Source organism: Strix uralensis, chromosome 1, assembly GCF_047716275.1.
Source record: "Strix uralensis isolate ZFMK-TIS-50842 chromosome 1, bStrUra1, whole genome shotgun sequence".
NCBI lineage: Eukaryota > Metazoa > Chordata > Aves > Strigiformes > Strigidae > Strix > Strix uralensis.
In genome coordinates this window covers 66,866,658-66,892,308 of record NC_133972.1, presented here as the reverse complement: position 1 = coordinate 66,892,308, position 25,651 = coordinate 66,866,658, and the positions used below count along the sequence as shown (strand labels likewise).

The following is a 25,651-nucleotide window of genomic DNA, read 5'->3' as shown; positions in this document are numbered from 1 at the left end:
TCCAAGAAACTTGTTCCCTCTAGAATAGCTGATGCTGGCTAGAGGGAGATTTCAGGGCACTAGTGAAACTAGGTGCCTATGTGTGGCCATCTGAATCCTTCCTTAGGTCTCCAATGACTGCATTAGATGAACTAAATGAGATGAACTAGATGTTCAACTCAATCTAGACATCCCTATGCAGGCACTTCCACACAGGAGTTTCATAGAAATCTGCAAATTGAACGCCATATAGCATGTAGTCTGCAAGCTGGGAGTTAAATCCACATTTATAGCTCAAATACATATATGAAATCTTCTCTGTCTTCTCTGACAAGGTGATTTAATCACAGATGCTTTGGCCACCAAAAAGTCATGAGTGTTTTGCCTTGCTGCCCCTGCTGCTGAGTGCACACAGGCTGTAGATTTTGCTTGGCTGACTTAATTTTTAGTAGTCAATTTCAATCAATCATTCTTTTAATAGAGGAAAGTTTCATGACAGACAAGCATATTTGTTAACTTGCTTTCTATCCAAAACTGCAAAGGTGAGGCTCTCACTGCTCTAGGGTTATTTATTTCTGTACGTTGCTCTATTCTGTTTCTTGGAAACAGAAGATTTGGCCTCGCTACATCTCTGAATATCTCTCCACATTAATGGCATGACAGCAATTTTCACTGTTTCCCTTCTGGTTTTCCTAGCAGGTCACATCAATGAGCTCTTCCATTTATAATGAAACTTGGATGAGCTATTCATTTTAATGTATGCTTTGTGCTCTCTTGGCATCAGCCTGCTGGCTGAAGCTACATATGCTGCTCCTGCAGCTGCCTGTGGGGCACTTAGGAATGTGCTTTCATCACATCCACACAACCCAGTTACTGCTCACAGGCATAAAGTTAACCTTGAGCATCAGCATTTGCATGATCAAAGCTCAACCTAGACACGAGCAAGCTTTCTAGAGCTTCCTATTTTCAGGTGTTGCAATAACAGTATTTAAATAGAGGTGATGATGTTGGTTTACTTTCCCACTGCCTCAAATGACATACCAGGCAGTCTAGCACTGCTTGCTTGTACTTCCCAAAATAAAGCTGACCGTGTTGCATGTTGTTGCACAATTTGTATTACTGCTACTGGTCCTTATAACTTAAAAAGTTGCCCTTCTTAAATCTGGTGCAGCTCCAAGCTAAGGATATGGAAAAACTCTCACATATTAAGAAACTATGTAGACAGTCCAACAAGTTCTGTGGTCCACTAGAGATCATCTAGAATCATAGAACCATTGAATCATTTAGGTTGGAAAAGACCCTTAAGAACATCGAGTCCAACCATTAACCTAATACTGCCAAGTCCACCCCTAAATCATATCCCTATGCACCATGTCTACTTTGTACATTTGCTGTACAAAGTAAAGATTTATGATGGTTTTGGTTTGGGTTATTTACTATTTTTTTGTCTGTAAATGGTGTATGGATTAGATATATAAACATTTCTAAAGGTTCCCACATTTACTCTAGGTGTCCAGAGGCTGATAAAGTCTTCCAAAACGTACAGCAAAAAAATCTCTAAGCTGTGTAAATGAGGCTGTAAAGTCCTCAGCTATTATAGTGATGAGAGCCACACAGAGAGTTTGGGGTTTTTTCCAGGGTGGTGGGATATTTTTTCACATGAGTAGCTATTGTTTCTGGTCTGGCCACACGTTGTAATTCTGCATGTGAAACATTTTTCAGTAGTTGCTCCAGTGCCTTGATCCCATGAATGGGTGCTTTTGCAGAACCTCAGACAACAATCAAATGAAGTAATCTGGGCTTAGAAGGGGGACCAACTACACCAGAGCAGTAGTAGTAATTTGGGATGAAATATCCACTACCCTGGTATCAGTAATCACTTTCCTCAGACTTTACATTATACAGGAAGGTAACAATCCTCTGAACATCTTCATCAAAACAGTCTTTCAATGGCATCAGGTCTGAACTGACTGAAAATCTGTAGTGTGTCTGCCTGGAGTCGCTAAGATGTTGGGCATGTGGATCAAGATGTTGGGTATGTGGGTCTGAGGGAGGGCTGGAGAACAGGGTTGCCGATGGTATGAAGTCAGGGCAGATCCCATGATCCTGTTAGATACTAGAAGCATTTACAGTGATCAGCCTGATTGCATTGCCATGTTGGTTCAATGCTGCCAGCCTGGGATGCTGTGAAGAGTAAGGAAAGGGGAAAGTGAACAGTGTAAAATTTTAGAGGAATGCAAATAAGACAGGCATAGCTCATAAACTAAAAGATGTTACAGTGGGAACATGCCATTGAGTTTTGTTTCATATTTCAGAAGGGTGGCACACCTCAATCCTGGATCTGTCACTTCTGCATGATATGCAGACTCTTAGTAATGACTGTTATAATGCCACAAATTCATCAAATATACTTAAATCTTTGAATTTATACAGTTGGTACAATAAATACCATTTGCTGCATGTGGTTTCTAAATTAGATATCATTTTTTGTACACTTGGCAGATAAAAATATTCTCAGTAGAACCTCTCATTTTGTCAAGTTCTACTAAACAGATGGAGTGCCTTTTCTGTTCACATGGAATCACGTCAGTGAATCTGGTCTTAAATGAAAACACCTCCTGTCCTTTAAATCAACATTTTTCTCTAGGTTTGTGGGTTGATGAGCCCTTCAAGCAGTGAAATAATGCTGTGGCCAATCTAGAGAGTAAACCCACATAACAATAGTGATACTACAAACTGCATTATTTAGAAGGATGGGTAATTCAAGAGGACCTAAAATATATAGTGCTGGAGTATAACTATTATTAGGAAGTGGGAGAGATGGGCTAGAATGGGAATCTTTGTTGTTGTTGTTTCTGATTTCAATAAAATGCTCAAGATCTTATGACCCTGTGACTGCATTGGCTTTCCAGTTGTGGAATGAGCCTCTAGATATGCTCTTGATGATGTGCAGTAGTTGTCTTGCCTTTGTCTCTCTGCTTTTGACAAAACGGATGTTTCCATGCATCTTTTGGAGGAGCGTCCCTGAGTCTCACTCAGAGCCAGATTCACCATACAGACAGACAAAGGTGAGACTGGACTCCATCCATTTCTTTGTGAAGGTGTAATTGTATACTTTGTGTGTCTTAGGCCCCTGTGTATAATCATACCTGCCATCACTGTCTTACTTCACTAGCATCTACTGAAAGCAAAAGAAGAGGGTGACCTTCTACCATCTGTTATTAGTATGTTGCAAGATGTGCTCAAAGCTGTTTGAGTGGATGGTTGGAGGAATAGAAAGTGGTAGGATGCTTCATACTTACAGATGCTGTCATGGCCTACTGTGACGTAGAATGTGAACAGAGACAATGGATCAGAGGTTCAGCTTTCATAAATCACTTGCTGTAAGGTTGCAGCTAGCAGCTCATCCCTTCTTATTTAGCTCTCAACTGCATCACTCAGTCGACCTTTTCTGAATAAACTCTGTTATGCATGGAATTGATTTGCCTTGGCCTCCAACCCTGAGGTGGGGACATCTTATTGTGTAGTCCCATATATGAAAAAATAGTTAAGCATTAAAGCTAGTCAAAATGCAAAGCTGACCTGCAAAGCTCCAGCTCTATATTGTTCAGCTTTCTTATTCTATTACAAAACAATAACTATGCGATTTTTTTTTTTCCTCCAGGCATTCACCTTACTCATTAAACTGTCAAAGTGTGGAAGATGGCTGTGTAAGAAAAAGATAATGGAAAGTGTTAACACAGTTTATGTAAGCCACTAGGACCTGAACTGTTCAACCACTGCATCCTGCATATATCTACTTGTATGAGAACACCCATTCAATACAGTGATACACTCCACTGAGTAATGTTACTCATGAGCGTAAACATGTTAGACAAAAAAATTATGGATGCAAATATTTCAGGTGCACATACCCATAGCTAAGAGAAAGAGACAAATGAGGAACAGATTCCTAAAGGTGTAAATTCTATGTGGTATCTCAACTCCATTAATGTGCTACAGGAATTGGATTTCATGACTCTAAATAGCACTGCTGTAAAAAATCTTCTAGCCTATGTGTGGATTTGTTTGTCCTCCCTAAAACCCTTTAAAGAACCCTCTATAGGGAACTGTACCATTGCAAGGCTCTGTCTTCATCCTCTTGAAACTCCATCTTGTGCAGATGTCCCTGGTACATAAGGCCAAGCATTTAGAAGCTGATCTCTTGACTGATAATACTGCTAAATGCATGGAGGTTTACCATACCAGAGAAACCTTGCCCTGTTCAGGAAATCCTCTGAGATGAATATGGAGGCTGGGAGAGGTCTTATGTGTTTCCTGTTCCTGTGTTCTTCCCTAAGCATCCACTTATGGCTACTGTTGGAGACAGGAAAATGTAGTAGGTAAACCTTTAGTTAGAACCAATAGGGCTGTTCTGGCATTTTTAAACAAGCCTATCTTTTTATTGTGTATAGAGACAGCCTAAGGCCTACTCAGCTGCAGATGCCTACTTTGCAATATCTAGAGTTACAGGAAATTAATCATACTACTAAGAACCTTCGCTTTCTTTGAAAGTATCCCTGAGGTAATTTAGCAGCATGTGGAAGACTATTACTTTCTGCCTTCTGTGTAAATAAAGGGGAAAGAGTTAATATCAGAAGAGAGTTATACTTGCAATTTCATTATTAATCTGCTCAAGGAGACTGCTTGTGAGTTCATCCCTGTGAACATAGGTATGAAATCTTTAGATGAATCCTCAACGTGTAGCCACATTTCAGTGGGCATCAGGTCTTTGAAATTTGTATTAGCGAGCTAAAACCAAGATTTCTGGCTGAGATGGGTGGCTTCTTATCTGAGGAATTAATTGTTGGGTTTTTTAATATAATATATACATATATAAAATATATATATGTATAAATATATTAAAATATCTGATTATTTTAAGAATGAAAAGTGTCATTATGCTGAAATTGTCCCTCTTTCAGTAGCCACTGGGTGAACTTTGAAATCTTTGAGTTCTCAGGTTTTGGAGTATAATGGGTGCTTTTTGCTGTCATCTGTCCAGAAAAATATATCCTGTTCTTGTGTTTGAGTTAATTTAAAACTTTGCACAAATCTCCATTTTCTTCATGGATAAATAAAATCAATGATTTATGCAGGATGCTCACCAATATTTCTTCCCTGTTTCTCCTAGAGGCTTTACAAGTCTTGAGTTTCAGAAGGGGGAAATGCTACTTTAAATGCCACAGTTACCACCTAAAGTGCTCGTCATTTCTGCTTGGGAGAGACTGCCAAATTCACTCAGTCCAAGCTGGGGTTCTCTCATGTTGTTTTGATTGATTACTATTCTTCTTTTACTTAATTTCTTATGAAGCCTTCTCAGATTCAAATATATAACTCTTATTAGCAAAAAAGATACTATTTTCCAGGTTGCTATAAAACGGCTTGTCATGCTAGTTAGGATACAAACTAGTGAGATAAGTGATCAGAAATTCACCCAGTATATGTACTTTTTAAAAAATCAATGATTTCTTTGTAAGATGACAATCAAAATTAATATAGCTATATATGTTATTAAACTTTTGGCTACTATTTCCCTAACCTGGAGGATAAGATTATATGACCATTCTCAACAGAGAGACAGAGAGCTCAGGGGCATCAGTGGAAACACGCACAGTAGAAATGATTATGCCTTCTAATTTTGTATTATAATCATTAGAATTTCATCAACGTCCACAAGAAGATGAAATAAATGTGTCGATTTTATTTGAGAAAACACACAGTTGAGGAAAAATGTATGCAGCATTACACAGTATCTACTAGTTTGTTTTTCTGCAGTCCCACAGTCCACAGATGAAACAAGCAAAGAATACTTGATTTTTGATCTGCATTGCAGATTTTGGAGCACTTTTTAACTCTTCATCTCATTTCAGGAGGTGTGACTGTTATTAATTATTTTACTTTAAGTCCACCATTTTCAGTTACTTCTTGTTTCCAGTGTTACAACAAGTAGGAATATTTTGTTCTAATTAGCTTTTCATAGTTTAAAATTTAAAGAATTAATAGCGAAAACATTCTTACAGAATCCATGGAAATTGAGAAGTGGATATTTTTATCTCTGTTTTATATATGGTGGAAAGTTAAATGATTTGCCAAGAATTCAAAGCCAATCACTGGAGGAATATTAGAACTTGAGACATTCTTGCTCTGCAGTCTGCCTGCAGTACTTGGTTGGTACTAAAAACATAGCAATTAAAAGTAGGTAGCTGACATTTTTGCATTGCAAAAGTTTTAAATATTCCATGGTAGCCTTGAAAGCCCACATGCAACATGAGAACTTTCTAACTGATTGATGTAATGGCTCTTGCTTTTAGCTGGCGCTCTTTTGTGTTGATATTTTAATTTGATCTTCTTCAGACATCTCGGAGGCCCTCAGGTGAAATTCACAGTTATAACTCCATTGAAAAATAAGGGATTAAATTCGGGTTTCGGTGGCTGGTGTGAAATTCCAGGGAATAGAAGTAATGATTTTGGGGAAGGGAGTGCTGAGGTGTTCACAATGAGTAATTATTCAGTGCCTATCAGAAACACAAATAAGGGCAAGGGAGATAACTTGCCCAAGATCACAGTGTTAGCTGGAACTAGATTTGAAATTCCTGTCTCTGCCCCATGCTCTAATCACTAACCTCTTCCCTTATGAAATGTGACGCTTGCATATTTTGAGGTAGAGAAACATGTTAGCATGGCACTGACAGTGGCTGGCATGTTATATGCTGTAGAATCACCTTTATGCCATACTAGCCCACAGAAGACCTGATTCTATTTAAAAGGTTTGCATTTGTATGTATCAAGGGTAAGGTGGTCAGCATAATAAAAATGCCTGTCCTCTTTATCTGTTCCATGTATACAGCTCTTGACTGATATGTAAATGCTACTGATGGATGCTCTGAATTGCCATCATTGTTGGTGTGTTTATTGGATAAATATATTAGCTTAACTAAATAATGGTCAACGTAGACAAGACTGTCTGGAAAATAATAATGATGTGGGCAAACTAACAACTACAGAAGTCTTACCTGATCATGTCCAGCCCTCACCTGATCTACAAGGTTGGCTTTGAACAATAACTGGAAATTCTCAAACATGTGAAAAAACCCTGACAGTAAAAAACTGAAACACAGGCCAAGTGACCTGAGTTAAAGAAAAATGTTGAGTCACTCTGGTCCTGAAGGACCCCAGTGAGCTGTTGCTGGATATTCTGGCACAAACCTAAGAGGGGCTCAACTGTGGGATTTACCTCAGAGAGGTATGTGGCCAAACACCTCAGCACATGCAATTGTAGAGTTTAATATGAGACAACAATGCTGCTAGCCTTGTAACCATGACAGCCTTTGGTATATACAGCACTTTTGTTCCTGGAATCTCTCAAAGTGTCTGTTAATAAGCATTCTTAAGTTCTTTTTTTTTATTTCTCTTAATGTCAATGCAGTCTGAATCAGTGGTTTGCTTCACCTTCTACACTCTGTTCTTGGTCGCTCATTTGTTGTTGGGCCAAGTGCTCTGTGCAAATGTAGGGGCTCAGTTCTGCTCCTTCATAAGCAGCAGCATGGGCCAAACACTGTCTTCTCGCTAGTGCTTCTAGTAACATATTTCTGTGGCTGCCAGCAGACTACATCTTGGAGTGCCATCACATCTGGCTCCAAGTAGTGGAATACCTCTTCACATGCTTTTTTCCTCCTATGCTTTCTTTATTGTTTTCAAAGCCAAATTTAAAACTTTTCTTGCTTTCAATTGTTATTTATTTGACCTTTCGCCCATGATTGCATTACACCTTGCAAATAACAGCTCTGCTTTGTAATTACTACCCTTTGCCCTCTCCAGCTGAGTTACCAGGAGATGGAGGAGATACGGCCCCATTAGCTAAGTGCTACCAAAGACTTTGTGTGGGGAAGCAAAGTTTTTCTTTCCCAGGATGTATTATCATGTTGGATAATTTCAAGTCAATGTTGTTTCACTTGTTCTTCCCAGTGCTTTCCTCTTTATTTTTTGAAATCAGGAGTAGGTGTGAGATAGTGTCTGCTTGCAGATAGGAGTCCTTGACCCTCACAACTCTGCAGCTGCTGCATGTGTTGCATAGCTGTACTTTATTACTCTAGATTGTGTGATTGTGATTGCCTGTGGTGAAATAAATTTACTGCTCCTGGCAAAAGAAGAGATTTGGCTGAGCTGGTTCCTGTCAGAGAGCAGAGAGGGTAGAGAGTCGGTGCTAATTTGGAAATTTCACTGCATAGGAAGGGGATGAGAATTTGGGAGACAGACAGATTATGTATCTTTCCCCTCTTCTCCAGGCTCTTCTTCTACTCTCTCTCCTTTTTCTTCCTGCTCCTTCACAGACTCCTGAGATATAGGACATCCTATCTCTCACTTCATCCTCCTCTTTGGACCCACAGATAATGCTCTACATCTACTTTGCTGCAGGTGTCTAGAAGTCCCCACCAGTTCTGCTGAGCTGTTAGAAAGATAGGGGTGATGGAGATGAGATAGAGCAGCATCTAGAGCTGGGGTTTGCTCTTAAGATCAGGGCTGAGATGGATATCTGGGAGATGTTAAGGTTTTCTTCTGCTGCCATTTCTGCACAAGCTTATTGGTTTACAACTTAATGGAGAAGCAATTGTCATGGGATATTCCAGCCAAGATTTTTTTAAACAAATGCTTTTAAAACTTATTTTTGTTTATTGGATGCTATGTCAAGGTCACAGTTTAAATCTGAAATATTTTGGTACATTTAGAAAAGCAGTATTTTCAGTAACTGTTAGCATGGCAGAGTATTTGACAACAGACACTCTTTAAGCATGTCAAGAAACATTTAAACATGATCTTGTTAGTAAATTAATTTCTAAATATGACCTAGATTAAAAATAACAACACATAGTAGCAGAAAAGCAATATAAAGCTAGTAGTGTGAGTATGCACCTAGATTCCGTGCCTTCTCTTTCAGTTCCCCTAATGTACTGAGGGGTTTCCAGACATTAAATATAATTACAGTCAGAGTGTTTGCTGTTTCTGTTTAGGAATTTTCAACACAAATTCTTCAGGCAGTGATAATATAAAATTTCCCATAGGCAAAAGCAAACAAAAAAATGCCTCCACTTAAAATTTTCATACTTCTGATTGCTAGTAGGTGTCTAAGTGGTAAATAAAACAAATTTTACCTTGTAGAAGATTTTTACTTTGTAAGATTTTGAAAATATTTTGGAAACTGATTTCAAGTGTATTAAAACCTTCAGCAAAGATAAAACAGACATCACTTAACTGGCTAATTTTTTATTAAAACAACAACAAAAAAAAAGATTAGTTTGGAAGAAAAACAGCAGGATATTTTACTTAGAGTACAGTCAGATAAGTACTTGTTATCACAGCTCATTTTTAAGAAGGCATTTCTTCCCTCTCCTCCTTTCTTACATGCTGAAACTGATTTAGTCAAAGACAGTTCACTTTTCATTCTAGCTGATGGTTCTTTGTTAGGTTTCAGAAGACATGGAAATGTCTCAGTCTGTTCTAATCTTATCATGATGACCACGTATATTTTTCAGTAGTTGACTCACCTGTTGACAGCTGAGTCCAGTGAGAGTATAAAATATATGGAGTGAAGACCAGATAACCAGATAATAATCTGATGGGCTCTTCATTTCCAGGCATCCTTCAGGCATTGGTGGGTAGTGGAACCCCCTCTAGAGCTCACCAGTTCTGTTCTAGACACATCACAGAGGAGAAACCTGCTGACTCCTGATACCATTTAGAACAGGGTGAATATTTTCCTTCAATATTCCCTTTAACTCCAAATCAGAGATTTTGACTTTAGAAATGTGTTTAATTTTCAACGATTACTGCCAGAGATAAAAAAAATCTGGATTTACATAAATTTAAATGTTTTCTTTTGACAAGGTAAAAACTTTCACATGTTTGGAAAATCCATGTATTTAAAAAATCACATTAAATCCATGAATGGAACAAACCTCCTTCAAATCAATTTCTTTATTTCATGCCTAATCAGATAATGGGGAGGCTTGTCTGAGTAAATTCAGACATTTCCACACTTTAAAATATGTAGGATAAAACTCATCCTGAACTGTGGATGACTCAAATTAGGCAAGATTAATTCTACCCCACTTGTTTGTACAATCAGGCCTTTTCTCTGCTTACATTGATTTTGATGCTATTAAGGTATCATAAACATTTTCTTTTTGTAGCCTTTGGCCTGCGCTGTTTTGTGTTTGTCTCATAAACTGAATAGTAATTATCCAAGGAAAATGCTGTTCTAAGAACTACAGGGTTCAATTAGGGAAAGCAGCAAATGCATTTCTAAGAATGATCATAGAATCATTTGGGTTGGAAAAGACCTTTAAGGTAATCGAGTCCAACCTAATACTGCCAAGTCCACAACTAAACCATGTCCCTAAGCACCACATCTACACGTCTTTTCAATACTTCCAGGGATAGTGACTCAACAGCTTCCCTGGGCAGCCTGTTCCAATGCTTGACAACCCTTTCAGTGAAGAAATTTTTCCTAATATCCAATCTAAACCTCCCCTGGCACAACTTGAGGCCATTTCCTCTTGTCCTATCCCTTCTTACTTGGTATGTAAACTTTTCTTTTCTATTGCTATGGGCTTCTGTGCTGCTTCCACCATTTGTGTACCACTGAAGATCATTTTCAATGATTCACAATGAAGGAATCTAATGCTGAAAAGATATCATTTTTTTTTTATCATCTGCATACTATAGTGCAATAGTTCAGAAACATTTACTTCCTCTTGGGGTCATAAAGATAGGGGCTATTCATACTTTTGGCTTCTGATAATTGAAATAGTTGTTAAAGTGCAGATAGGCTTCTTTGAAAACATTACAAAATCCCTCTTTTAGCAGTAAAGGACAATTTGAGCACATTATAAACACAAGGAGGACTGGTCATGTTGCTGTAGCTGGGAGAGGAGGACATGTGATATCTGAAGGCAAGTCCTGTAGGTAATTGAACAAGGACAGGAGAGATGCAGGGTCTGTTTCTGGCCTGTTGGGGCCTTGCTCAAAACACTTAATCTCGTGGGGAGGTACAGTTCACCCAAGTGTCTGTCTGCCTCTGAACTAGTCACTAGTCATTACAGACCAGTGGTACAGTCAGTATACAGAAACAGGCACCTCCAGAGGGGTAGTTGCTGTTAGGAGCAAATCACAGGATAAAATTAACTGATCCATGGAGGCATTTGTATTCCTCTGCTGGGCATAAATTGAAGGTTACGAGCTCTGTCTTGGAAGGCCTAATTTTCTATACCTCACTCTCTGCAAATCCATGTACGCTGTGTATGTAGATGCCCAGCTGATTTCTATAATAATAGTTTTTCCTTTATTTTTACTGTTTCAGCCCATTAATGAAACCTTTTAGGAGACCAATGAGTTCTCATTTTCTGGGGCACTTCTAATGTCAGAAATGAAAACTCAAAGTCTGTTTTGTGATTATAAATCATATTGTTATTGCTATTGTTCATTTTTTTACTATGATAGTATCTAGAAGCTAAATCAGATCATCAGGTCTCTTGGGATAAACACTGTGCAGATCTCATGCTCAGAAAGGAAGAGTTTTTTATCCTTGAAACAGTAAGAGTTTATAGTTGCTTGTTTGCCTCCTTTCTTCCCTTTATATTTATTCTGGAAAACATAGGCTTCAATGAGATTTTCTGCTCTTAACTAATGCTATTAAAATTACATCAGTCCCAAATGGGTGAGCTGTATTAACAGTAGAAGTGTAAACTCCAAAAAATAAAAATTTATTTTCTATGCAAATGGAAAATTTTCAGCAGAAAATCCCCAAACTCAGCACTTTGCAGTAGCTGGATATTTTTTGAGGGTTTTGTATGAATCTGGCATTTTCTCCAGCGATGCAAAATTCTTAGTCCTGAGCAGTTCGACTCCTACTGGGTCCAGAAAACAGGGCAAAATGGGTTGTTTTGGTGCCATTTTAGCTGGTTAGTTTGTTACAGCCCCCCACATGCTTGATCACAGACCATGAATTTGTGAAGTCAACAAGTGCAGTTATGGCCATTTAGTTCACAGCATAGAGACATACAGTATAGGTCCAGCTCTCTCAGGTTTAGCACTGTGTATCGAGAAGACAGTTATTGCTTCAGCTTTCCCACAGTGTGTTTTACTGGGCTGGGTTGTAGCATGAGACAGCTTTGTTTTGTTTCCAAATTCAGTTAATTTTAGGCTTAAAGCCCATCACAAAAAGGTCAGTCTCTCTTGAAAGGTGTACAGCCTGCTCTAACTCAATGCTACAGGTACTGAACACATTAAAGGTGCGTTCAAGACACCTTTTCATTCTGCCTGTGCCCAGAGTTGGGCATGATCAGTTGTCAGCTGGGTTAATTCATTTTAGTTTGGTCTCTGCAAAGTCCTATGAAGAACACTAATTCTTCTGCAATATAGATAATTATCTGCGTGACTACTTCCTGCTTCAAAGACCCCGGTAGTTATTCTGGGGAGCGGGACACTGCTACACATACCAATGAAATGAAAAACTGCACTTGATCTCTTGGAGCAATGCTGGTTCTGTTGTCTGGTTTGTCAAGACCTATCCATCAGGAGGCCCCAAATTTAATGACGGCTAGTTTTAGAGATTAAAAAGCCAATCATGCTGTTTGAGTTATGTGTAAGTAAACCTGTGGAAGCTATTTCTAATTCATTGTTCACTTTTCTCTTAGTTGGTGCTATGGGTTGGTGAAAAATGGTCATTCATTAAGCAAAGATACTGTGATTAGGAACAGGATTCCTATGTAGCCATAATAAAGATCATCATGGAAAATTGTACAAAAATGAAAGCAAAAGCGATGCCCCAGTGGAAATGTTCAGCTCTCCACAAATTGAGGCTATTTTTACAGGAAAGATTTTCTAGGCCTGAGTTTTCTTTTATTTTCCCTACAGATGGGATTCCTGTCCCTAAGTTTAGTCATTTATAGTACAGACATGTCCCAGTGAGCAGGTCAGCCCAGGTTGCCTTTGTAGTTAATGGTAAGAAAGAGGGACTTTTAGAAGACAATTTATCTGACCGAATTTAATTATCTTCTTTATGGTGACAGAAGTCATCCCAGAGAGTCCACTGACTGCACTGACTAGATACCTCTTGACTTTTAAGGGAGCCTAGAGATTTCTCTGCCACTGACAGCTATTCTATAGACTATTAAACTGAGACAAATGATCCCATCCACATCATCTGCAACCTCCGAGGAGAACTGGCCTGAGCAATGCCCATCCATCAATTCTCTTATGAAATCTGCTGTGCTCTCTGCATGTGAATAAAGTTCACATTAGTGGGGTCAGGGAAAAGAGAAAAGAGATTTTGATTCCAGATATACCAAAGAGGTTGGTTGAGCAGCGAATGACAAAAGTATGGGGCAAAACTGAGTGAAACAGGGCCCTACCACTGATTTTCCCTCATGACAAGGGAAAGTCCATCCCAAATGACTATTCTCAGATGGTCAGAGCAACTTGTTTCTTATTTTGGCACTGGAAATACTGCCCTAAGAAAAGATTTAACAAAATGTTCTGTTTCCACAAGACAATCTAGCTTTAACTATCTCAGTTCTTTTGATTAAAAAAAAAAAAAAAAAAGCCAGGAAAAAAAGAAACGCTGTGTCAGAAATTCTCAATTGGCAATAGTCTGTAAGTACTTACGGCAGCGTGGACGTAGTGTGCCTCTCCCCACAGGGGAATGGAAAGCATTACATGATCTCCTCTTTCCATAGGAGCAGCATTAATGGGAAAAGGGTAAGATGATTGATCCATCACTGTTTCCATCAGGAGCAAATTGAACCAGCCAGGGAAATTGGTCTTGAGGCGGGGAAATAAGTTGGAAATCAGATGACAGAGGTCTGAAAGCACACTTACTTGAAAAATGACTTGAGTTGTGCAGTGATTTCAGAGTGAAACGATGCAGTATGGGGAGGAATGGGTAATAAGGACAGACTTTGCTGTCCATCTCAAACCCATAATCTCTTGTGCAGCTGATAATCTTGTGCATAAAAGGAAATTTTCCGTTCAGTGAAATTCATCTCTTACTGTAGTGACTGTTAAATTTTTGCTGTTAAAGAAAAAGGGGCAGTAAAATACACCCTGTCCAAATGCAGAACTTCTTACAAATTAGTGAACTTTCCTGTTTTGATTGGGTTTCTTGTATTCAGGTAACTATAAACAGGTTTTCTTTTATTATGTTTTTAAACACAATCAACTGTTTCTTTTGCAGTAATGGAGAATTAGGAGAGCCCTCCAGTGGCCAAGAAAAAGAAATCAACATTGCTCTGGCAGGTGGAGAAATATGTGCTACATATTTCAAAGGTAGTAATTTCCAGTCCTGTTAGGGATTACTTATATCCTGCTTACATTGGTCCTTTGATCCAGAAGAATTCCATAGCACTTGACAAACTCTCTGTCTATCCCTGAATGAAATAGTATGTATTTATTAATTTATCACTTCTGTCTAGGAAGGGCTATTTGCATGAAGGTGAAAATACTTTAGAGATAAACTAATAGGTTTTATATTTAATAACTTTACAGGAAATGAAAATGAAGAGAACTTGGTCCTTGCTGAAGTAATTCTTAATATTCAGACTGGAATAACTGCAGAAAAATCTCTTCACAAAAAATAATTATTTCTTCATTAAATAGCCCCCAAAGGCAAAGTTATGATGACCAGGTGCTTGTTGCATCCAATATTGCTATAAATGATGATTCTGATTATTTTATTACCTGGGGAAGGGAAGAAGTGCTGGAAAATAGTATCTTCTCCAGGCATCAGTCTGCAGAGTTTGACATCTACTTATGATAACTGCCAGTTAGCAACATTGTGAATGGCTACTCTGATTGGAGGTAGGAGATTTTGAACAGTTAATGAGGAGATTTGATGAGTCCATAAGAGTAGCAGCACTTGCTTAGCAATAAGATAATTATTATCTGCTCTTTGCAATTGTGTGAAAGCATATGAATGACAAAATGTTTAATCAGAATGTTACATGTTTTCCCAAAACTCTTTCTTTAATATTCATTTGGTGAGATGTGCAGTTTACCAAATACAAAACAGATTAAAACATCATGGGAAAAGAAACCCAGCTGTGCTGTCAAGTAGATTGAAAGTGTCACACCTCCCAGGATTAATTTTTCACTGCACCTGTTATTAAAATATCTATCACAATATCAGCTATTTTATTTTACTTGATGACAGTTGCATGTGTTTTACATCTATGCTGAAATAAATGTATTTTCATTTTGGTGCTTATTTCAGTCTTCAGTTGTTTTGCGTTGAATTCTTGGGGACTGATCCTTGGCTTTTGTAAAAATCCACTGTAACCAATACTGATGTAACCAGTTATAGGTCAAGGTGTCCCTATCTAAACACTTGACAAGAATAGAAAAGCATTGTTTTTGAGGCTTTAAACTGTTTTCCAAGGTTTATTCTTACTGTAAAAGTTCTCACCCATAAAATGGATGCAGTCAGTTTACAGGTGGCTCAAAATCTGTTTTAGAATAACAAGATTCTATAAGCTTTATACAAGGCCAATAAAATTCAAGGGAAACCAATATTTGAATAAATATGTGTGCATCTCAAACAAAGCAGCATTTAAGTCCTAGTTCAACAAATTACCTCTATTTACCAAGTCACTCAAAATCCTCCTTAATTCCTCAAGTCTGTGAAAGTTAAGTGTGGGTTTAGAGTTAAGCAATGTTTAAACACCAAAGAGCCCATCAATGAAACTGACTTTGAACAAGGAAACAGCCTTTACCAAAGAGCATATCTCCCAACGATGGACATGCTTAGAAAAAAACTCCACAAAACTAACAATAAGCCTAATGCATATTTTTCAGTATTTTACAGTGTGTCAGTATAATGTGAACAGGGCATTTTTATTACACAAAATTTTAAGCTGTGTGACTTAGTAGGATGATATTAGTAGTAGATATTAGTAGGATATAAAGTTAGTAGAATGATCTTAAGGTATTTTTCTGTTCCATAGTATGGAACACACTATGTGTATGATCACACCGACTACTTTTTTCAGAAACCGCTGTATGTAATCACGAGTGTGTGTACAAAAGAGTTCCCCAACACAATTCATAGTACATAAGGCTCAATGAAATGGAGGTGTTTCTCTGCCTTCAGTTGAAATCTTCCCCATCAAACCATCTCTATGAACAGTAATTCATATAATTTATCTTGTAAAGATAGCTAAATATAGGCATTTTTGTTTCTGCTTTGAAATCGTACTACACTGCATAATTTGTCCTCTTCAATTTATGCCTAACATATATCTACAGCTCCAATATCCATTTCAGATATGTGATGTGTCAGCAGGAGAGAGCTCTATCTACAATACAAATGTATATAACCATATCTTGGGGTGAATTACATCCTACTTAGTAGAATATCTAAGAGTTATGAATTTGAAGAAGGTATTTGTCTCCAAATTAAATGAATCATCATTCTCTGAAAGTGGCCATTTTCCTGGAGACTGTTAGAGAGCCTAGATACCTGGCTTAGTCTAGACACCCAAATTTTAGATGGCTGAAATTAGGTGAGATGAAATCCTCTGCAACTATGGGCCTCTCAAATACCCAGCCTAACCTACTCAAGACCTGAGGTACTCTGTGGTACAGAATCAGAAATATTGGCCCCGGTAATAAAACGGTCAAAGGGTAGTGAGTCAAACTAGGGAAGAGATCAGAAGGGAGGTAGATGGATTTGTTATCCCAAGAGGTATCCAAAATTATGTAGATAGCAAGGGTCACTGATTCCAGACACAAGCACAAACTAATGCTACAGAGATAATGTTCTTCCATCCATTCTGTTCTTCTGGGGCTGCAATCTCATATGGTAGCAGTTCAAAAGCACTTTGCAAATCACAAATCGGGGGTCATTAGGTTATTTTTCCTCAGCTATCATGGCCTTAATAATATTATGATGATCCATGTTCATGCCTAATCATTCCAGCTTCTGTCTAGTGTGACTGAACCCTACCTCACTGTTATGGAATGATGCTTTTGAGAACGACTGTCTCACTTCTTGAAGTTGGCATGACTGCTCATGATTTCTTCCACTTAATTTCCAGGCATTTTCTCTGATGGTTGCTTACTGTCCTGGAGTCCTTATAATAACCAGCTGCCTAGCAGAGAGATGCAAATCTTTTATCCAGTGTTTGTATTGCATTGGTTTCCTCTTGTAAATAATTACATTAAAGACATGGAATGTCTAAACATAATGATATATTGCTAGCATTGTGATAGTACTATCATAACACGACATTTTTATTACTATCTTTATTCTTGATGTGTATAATTTAAAATATTTTTGTTTGATCTCCCATGAAATGATAGGTCCAAACTCATAGGATTACAGTTGCCAAACTCTCTAGGGAGACAGGGTGCTGCGGGCTAGTGGGGAAGAGCTGAACAAGCAATTTGATCTTTGTTCTAGGCATCTGGAATGGGATTCACTTGACTAAATGCAGACATTTACATCAGTCCAAGTTGTTATATGTTCCTCCTACAGACAGCAGAGATCTACTCAGGGTATTGGATGGAGCTTAGGGCAAAATCAATCTCTTCCTAACATAGGTGATTACAATAGATCAGGTGAATTGCATTACAAAATTTCGTATTTCTTTCCATTGGCTGCAAAGGAAGCTTAGGTTGATTGGCACCTCTGGAGACTTCTGCACTCGAGATGCTGCAAGAGGTGTGACATGTCCAGACTTTGTTTCCTCTTTGAGATGATGTTATAAGCATAACAGTTCAACCAAGAGAAGAAAATTGTGAAGAAAGCTTCATTTGCTCTACAGGGCTTCTACTTATGCTACTCTTTGTGTTTGTGCTTTAGGAGTTTTCTGATATTTATGAAGGATCCAAGTTAGGTAACCCAAGGAATAAAAATCTATTGCATAGGGTGAAGTCTACGTAATAATAGTGAAAGACTTTCGCTAGTGACACACTGATGGTGGGCTGCTTCTTTTCTGTGGAAGATACAGCTTTTGCTCAATCTAATATCCAGTAGCCTGAGTGGAGATACATACTAGAAGACCAAGTGATTATATGAAAATTTGCTGTTGTTGCCTCTTGTTGAGTTTGACAATGGTGACGCACTTGTGGGGATTTAGAGAAGCAGCATGTACTGATATTGTCCTGCTAGCTGGAATTTACAGTAAGTCTTCAAGATTATGTGACCATGCATACATACCTTCAAGTAAGATCTGATCAGCCTTTATAATCAATGGATATCTGAGGCTGTATTTGGTTGCCTAGATATGGGTGTCCCAGAACATTTGAGATGCTTGAAGACAAAATGCCTGGCCTCCAGCTGCTGCTTCAGAAGTGGGAGGTCTTCCCTAGGTCCTATGTTTATCTGTCAGCCTCATGTGTCTATCTCAGATATGCTAGAGTACCTCAGATGGTGCTGGACATGTATTTTTGGGCAGTTGAATCAAAATCTAGATCCTCCTTGGCTCTAATGGCATCTTAGATAACTCATGAAAAGCAGAGTTGAAACAATCTGAATCTGAGAGCTGGCAACTCTGCAGTGTTTGAATCTGTTACAAGTCCTGGATTTTATACCTGGGTTGGGCAGAGATGCCCAAAGGAGTACATAAGTCACTAGCCCAGGGTCTCAAAGCCAGACTGCTGACGCTTCTCAAAAAACCAAGCAAATACGAGTTGGATGGTTTAAAACTATGAGTTACAATACTGTAGCTACAATGCTGCATGCTGGGCAATGAAAGCAAGACCCATAACTCAAAGAATTAATTCTCCTACTGCATATGTTAAGGTTGCTTACGATGCCCTATTAATTAGATCATGGTAATTTGGAGCAGGCTGGTTTTGTTGATGGGCTAAATAATTTTCTGAAGCACATGATTTTGGTCATTATCAGAGATGACATACAGGGCAACATGATCATATGTTACTTCTATCTTATTCTCTGCTTTCTGAGCTATGTGATATTTCAAAGTCAGTTATCATGCAGTGTCTGTATGTTTTCAGAGGAAATGGGGATTCACTTCTGAACATTTTATTACCCTCTACCTTTTCTTTCTGTGTTTCCTCACAGTTTAAGACCATATGGGATTACTACTCAGATCTTCCCAGAATGCACTGAAAGTCAGCACAACGAAGCAGAGTGGGAGACAGGGAGAGCAAAAGCTTGACTGGCATGTCCTGAAGACAGGGCAACAAGAAATCCTGTTACCTAATGTGTTATAAGGAGGAGAGCAGGGCAAGACCCCTGATTCTATATGTCTTATTTGGCAATGGTCCCATTATACATAACAAAGAAAGTGGGACTAATGAGCCACATGGTCATGGTTCATTTGTTGAGATGTGACCTAACCCCCATTTTTTTTATATTTGTTTATGCTGTAAACAGAGGACTGGGCTGTTGCCAGGCATAAATAAATATATAAAATGGGTCCTTTGTGTTATTCTATGTCCGTGAAGCACTGACCCTGAATTTGACCACGTATAAAATCACAGTTATTCTGGAGTGACTGTTTCTGTGCTCTTATATGGTAGATGATGGTCTGCACATTCATCCAAAACACCTCGCTATAAACTAACACTGTCAGTTTATGATTGTGTCAAGGTTGGTTCTTTTGTGTGTTCTTATAATCTTCCTGCAATGTCTCATCATTTGTCTCATGTAACATGATTCACTTGTACAGGTTTTATAGCTGTAGAGAATGACAAGTGTATTAATGTGCTGAAAGAAATATATTAATGCCTGGCTACAAGCCATTTTTTATTTATGCTGTTGATTCTTTTTACATCCATGGTAAATATTTTCTAACATCAATGATGCTGCAAAGATTCATCACCACAGACCTGCATTTTTGAATTTTATCTTTGCTTACTACAGTCATACTTCATCTCTAGCAATAAAGGATGTCTCCTGTTTCAAACAAGTGAGTCGATCAACTGAAACAAAGATCTGTATTTATCTGTGTCTGATATCCCTCTCCACATACAACAATTTGCAACTCCGCACATTCTGTGTAAATCTCAAGTACATGCAGTAAGGACCAGATTTTGATAAGAAGTGTAATATTCAATTTGAGAAGTGGTTTCCTTTAAGTCTACTCATGTAGCCGAGTAGATTCATTGTCAGAAGCCGTAGCGTGGTGTGACAGAGAAGATAGCCATATATGACATTCCTATGGTAGTTCTAGAGGTGTACGGTCTGTGAAGATTTTTAAGCTGTCATCAATCTCTTGCTGCTTGAATTGTCTTGCTCCATATGGTATGAGGCTGTCCTGTTCCCACTCTGAAAATTGCATTTACATTCATTGCCAGCATACCTGGAATGAGAAGGAAATATAAATATTTTACCAGGTAATGGTCATGTTGTCACTGCATTTGAAAGTTCAGCCAGATCAGTTTTGCAGTGCATGTTGAGAAGGAGGACCTTCAGATTTATGGTTCAGAAGCCACTCTGGTAAATTCGTACCTTCCTTAAAGTGCATGGTCTTGCATTCCTTACATAGCTGAACAGTCCCACTAACTTTAAAGTCAGATGATGGAAGGTCATTGCAATAATTAAGAATTACTGGGGGGACATTTTTGAAACAGGAAAAGGAAAGATGAGAAAAAAATTATTGTGCCATTTGAAACCCTCCTGCCTCATATTTAAAGGTAACAAAAATGTAGAGGTAGACACTAAACTCCAAACTAGAGCAGCTGGGCTTTATGAGCAATTCATTGATGACCCTGTCTGCCTCTTGATTGTCCTCTAGCAATTTAAAGACTTCATTTCTACAAATGAGAGGGGTGTTTTTTAATCCTTCTCCTCCTTCTCCTTCATCTTTCTCTCTGTCTGCCATTTTCCTATCAAAACCAGGATAGAGAGATTCGAGATGTACCGGAGTCTTTCCCTCACTGAGGATGTGATGAACATCACAAAGTGTTCATGGCGTTTCACATGAACCTGCATTAACTCCGTAAGGGTCAGACAAAATGAGGTTCAACCAGAAGGCATTGTACTTGGTTTGTAGACCATTAGCACCCTTTTGAATCAGTTATTTGGATATGTAGCTGTCTTGCTTATCTCATGCTCCAAACACAGATCCATGACTGTGTTAACACACTGATTTATAATGTTATATGACAAGTATGGATGCGGAATTCCTTGGATTAAAAGAAAGAGTCCTAAAGAGCCAATACTTTGGACCATGACTCCATGTGATACTTCATATTGGTGAGGTAAATTCCTGAAAGCCAACGGAACTGAAGTAAGAAGGGTATTGGTGTAACCAGGTTGTTTGACGAATGATGTGCATTTCTTGTCCTAAGATTTGTGTTGCATACCAGAAGATATGGGTGACTATTGTGCCTGGAAAGCATGAGCTCTTCACATCAGTGGATGGGGAACCTGGGTGATAATACAGTCACTGTAGTGGGAAAAGAAGGCTGGATGAGGTACAGTGGGCTTTTCTTTCTCTGAGGAAGGGAAATGAGCAGAGAACTGGTACTTTTCTTCCCCCCCTCCCCCCCCCCCCCGCCCCATCTTGGGTACTGAAAAACACAGTGATCTCTTGGTTTTGTGGAGCTTGAGTGTCTGAGGAGAAGAGGTGCTTCTAGCAGACACAACCAAGGAGCAGTCAACTGGTTCTGAAGGTACTGCCACCCCACACAAACACATGTATTGGCTGCCTGAGCCTGCATAGAGCTGATTTTTGGTGTTACTGGTTGAACAGCTTGTCATCCTTGTTAGTCACTGTTAGTGGGGCAAACTAAAAGCTATCCTCTGGCTAATTCTACCAATTGTGAGTTGGGTTGGGTTGGAGATTGAGAAACAAGCTGTGTCACAGTGGTGCAAGGGCTGGCATACAAAGATTTCCACTACCAGGGAATACTGTATCCCATTTAGAAGCAGAGCTCATTCCTTTACTAGAAGAGCTATAGACCACTTTCTGATATCTCTTCTGTAAAAGAGGCTTACTGAGCTGTGTATGTGTTTACATGTTTGTCTGCTTTGTTCACTTCCATAACCTTGCATATTCAGATGTTCTTACACAGATTGGTTGTGCATATGCATGAGACAAGCTTGAGAAGTGGGCCTGTGTGAACCTCATGAGGTTCAGAAAGGCCAAATACAAGGTCCTGCAGCTGGCCAACCCCCAGTATCAATACAGGCTGGGGGATGAAGCGATTGAGAGCAGCCCTGTAGAGAAGGACTTGGGCATACTGGTGGATGAAAAGCTGGACATGAGCCAGCAATGTGCACTCGCAAGCCAAAAGGCCAACAATATTCTGGGCTGCATCAAGAGAAGTGTGGCCAGCAGGTTGAAGGAGGTGATTACCCCTCTACTCCAATGTGGTGAGACCCCACCTGGAGTACTGCGTCCAGCTCTGGGGTCCTCAGCACAGGAGAGACATGGATCTGTTGGAGTGGGTCCAGAGGAGACCACAAAAATGGTCAGAAGGATGGGAGACCTCTCCTATGAAAAAAGGCTGAGAAAGTTGGGGTTGTTCAGCCTGGAGAAGTCTCTGGGGAGACCTTACTGCAGCCTTCGTGTACTTAAAGGGAGCTTATAAGAAAAATGGGGACAGACTTTTTAGCAGGGCCTGTTGTGATAGGACAAGGAGTAATGGTTTTAAACTAAAAGAGGGTAGATTCAGACTAGATATAAGAAGAGATTTTTTACGATGAGGGTGTTGAAACCCTGGAACAGGTTGCCCAGAGAGGTGGTAGATGACCCATCCTTAGAAACATTCAAGGTCAGGCTGGATGGGGCTTGGAGCAACCTGATCTAGTTGAAGATGTCTCTGCTCATTGCAGGGGTGTTCGACTAGATGACCTTTAAAGGTCTCTTCCAACTCAAACTATTCTATGATCATGGAGGGGTACTGCATCAGCAGAGAATCAGCAGTGTCAGCAGCTACAATATTTCTGTCAATCTTTCATTGAACTGCATTGAATTTCATTGTATTGTTTCTTTTATAAAGGGTGACATTTTCACATCAAATGAGTCAAAATTGACACGGTCAGGACCTCTCTAGATCCAACCAGAGGGAAACTTTCACTAAGTAGTTAGTTAATTGTACCCAGGGAAAGTGCAAAAGTAGCTTTTCATCAAGAAACTATACTAAAACTGGGAAGGGATTATTAAATAATGGTGCTAATTTTTGGACTGAGGAATGATTTTTTTCATTCAGATTTACTCCTATACCATTTGTTCATCACCTCTATATTTATTTTTGGGGTGGGTTTTTCTGGTTGTTAAAACTATGGAATGCAATAATATTATCTGTGTGATACGTACTGCTGATTTTGGAAAGTTAGCTGAACTGAAAACATGGAGGGAAGAATCACTTTAGATTTAAGATTTTCTAGCTCTTCTCACTTAAATGAAGAAATCATTCTCTTAATCTTGAAAAAATACTTAGTTCTATTCAGGACTGTTGTTTCAGGTGTTAACCACTATGAAGTACAGTTTTGAAATGAAATCCAGCTTAGTGTTCAACTCTGTAATATTTGAACCATTTGAAAAAACTTCAGGTGTTTATGCTGAAAAATACAGGGCAGCTTTAGGAACATGAAACATTTAACAAATCTAAAAGCAGTTACTTTTTGATACTGTCTTTCTTTTTGTAATTTATTAATTGATGCATTCCTCCAAAAATTCTCGAAACTAGCACTCAAAGCCTCCAGCCAAGTTTTTGATTCCAGTGTGGTAGGTGCTGCACAAATAGTGTGAGAAAATAGACAAGGCAGACAGGTCAGGCGATGTGATTTTTCCCCTGCAGAGAGGCAGCAAAAACAACCCAAAATATCAGCATACTGGACAAGTGCCCTACTCACTGATCAGTTCTCCCTCAACTGAAATGGCCACTGGGCTCAGTGATGTCATTGGGCACTTAAAAATGCTGTCATCTGAGAAGATCTCAAAGCCATCACTGAGATGCTCTGCTTGAGGAACAAAAATCAGTTTTCTGAACTCAACTGCACTGTCAGGAAGAAGCAAAGAAACTTAAAGTGTAGAGTTGAAGATACTTTGAGGGATAGATGTCTGTGAATTGCTTTAGAGGTTTAGAGCACCCTTTATCACTCTCACTTGAAAGTTCAAAAAGTAGGGTTTTCTCCTCAAAGCCCTGTTTAAAGACAACTGGTATGTTGGTGGCGGTCACATTGTGTGGATGATGCTAATGAAATTTTGTCTCCTGCTTTTTGGGATTAGAGATGCATGGCACAAAGAGATCTGGTGGTGTTGACAAGGGTCAATTTGTTGAATTGCAGATTTTGCAAGAAGGCTTGCAATTTTAGGAACATTTGCTTGAGATGGAGATCGTGGCTCCAAAGAGAGAAACAGAGAGATGCATTCACCTGCCACAGAATGTCATGCTGCCTAGAAAGTCAGGACATTTACTGTTTTTGTGGGTTTTTACAAATTTAAAACAAAAAATGTTCATCCCAAAACCACAATGGCACTCCTTCCTTCTCCCCACACTGCAACTGAAAATGTTAAAAAATCTCCAGATTCCCAGATGGCAAAATAGCGTCCTGGCTAGTTCTCTCATCAGTGCATGTTGTTAATTTATTTGTCGTTCTAACGCAATGATTTTTTTCTTTTTCCTTTCACTGGATAACACAATTCTTTTGGTCCTTGAAGAGTAAAGAATAAAGCCCTTCAATCTTAAATGGGTAAAGGGAAAGTCCAGGCTATTGCAGGGTGGGAGATAGATGTTATAGGAAATCCTATACCACTGCATCGAACTCAGTGTAAGCACCATGTCTGACCTAAAGCTGTGAACACAGATTGTAAACAAAAGTTCATTTATGGATCTTTCTTTCTGTCAAAGCTTTTTTATTGTCCTTGCCTTCTCTTTTTGCATTCATCTCTGCTTCTAGCATATATACTGACCTTGCTTTGCTGCCTTACAAGTCAGTTTTCTATTTGCTTCCTAAGACCCTTCTGAATCTGTGATCCTAGATAATCCTCCTTAGCAACTTTTGTAAAGATTTCTGTATATCCTGATGTAGCAAGTCAGAAAGGCTGGTTAGGTTTAAGCTGCTCTCCAGCATGTCCCAGGGGGCAGAACGTCACCCAGTTCCCATTGTACTGACCTTTGATTTCCCAAAAGATGACCAACCATCTAGTCAGCTCCCTCCAAACTTCTTCTCATCTTTCCCCTACCCCAGACCTTTCTCATCCTGTTCCATAATGACCTCAGTTTTTCAAGCCCTTTGCTCTTCTCTCTCTCCCCACATCATGGTTTCCTTGCTTAGAGGCTCTTCCTCTTGCTTCTTTGGATGAGTCTGGGTGCTCATCCTTTCTGAAATGCTTGCTCCTTGCTACCACTGGAAAATGGGAGAGTGGCCTTTCTTTTCTTTCTTGTCCCCTGAATGATCTATCCTTCACTCCAAAGCTGTCCTCTGCTCTCTGTGCCTTGCACTGCTCCACTGCATGAGTAGCTGAAAGATGTGTTGCCTCTGTGCCTTGCTTCTCCCAGGCTGGTTTCCCAACCCTTCTCTCACTCTCCCCACTCTGCCTCTCCTGTGGGTGGTTACTCCAGATTCCTTTGTTCTGATGCCTTCCTTTCTATCAGACCATCTCCCTCAGCCCACCTTTTATTATTTCTCTTCTTGAGAAAGGCCTGCTCAGGATCC

General features: G+C 39.1%; 1 protein-coding gene across 2 annotated transcripts in view; it reads left to right on the top strand.

The window, feature by feature from the left end:
• CRHR2 (corticotropin releasing hormone receptor 2) overlaps positions 1–25,651 on the top strand; it is a 159,957-nt gene that overhangs the window by 22,500 nt on the left and 111,806 nt on the right. The gene's annotated exons all lie outside the window — the stretch shown is intronic.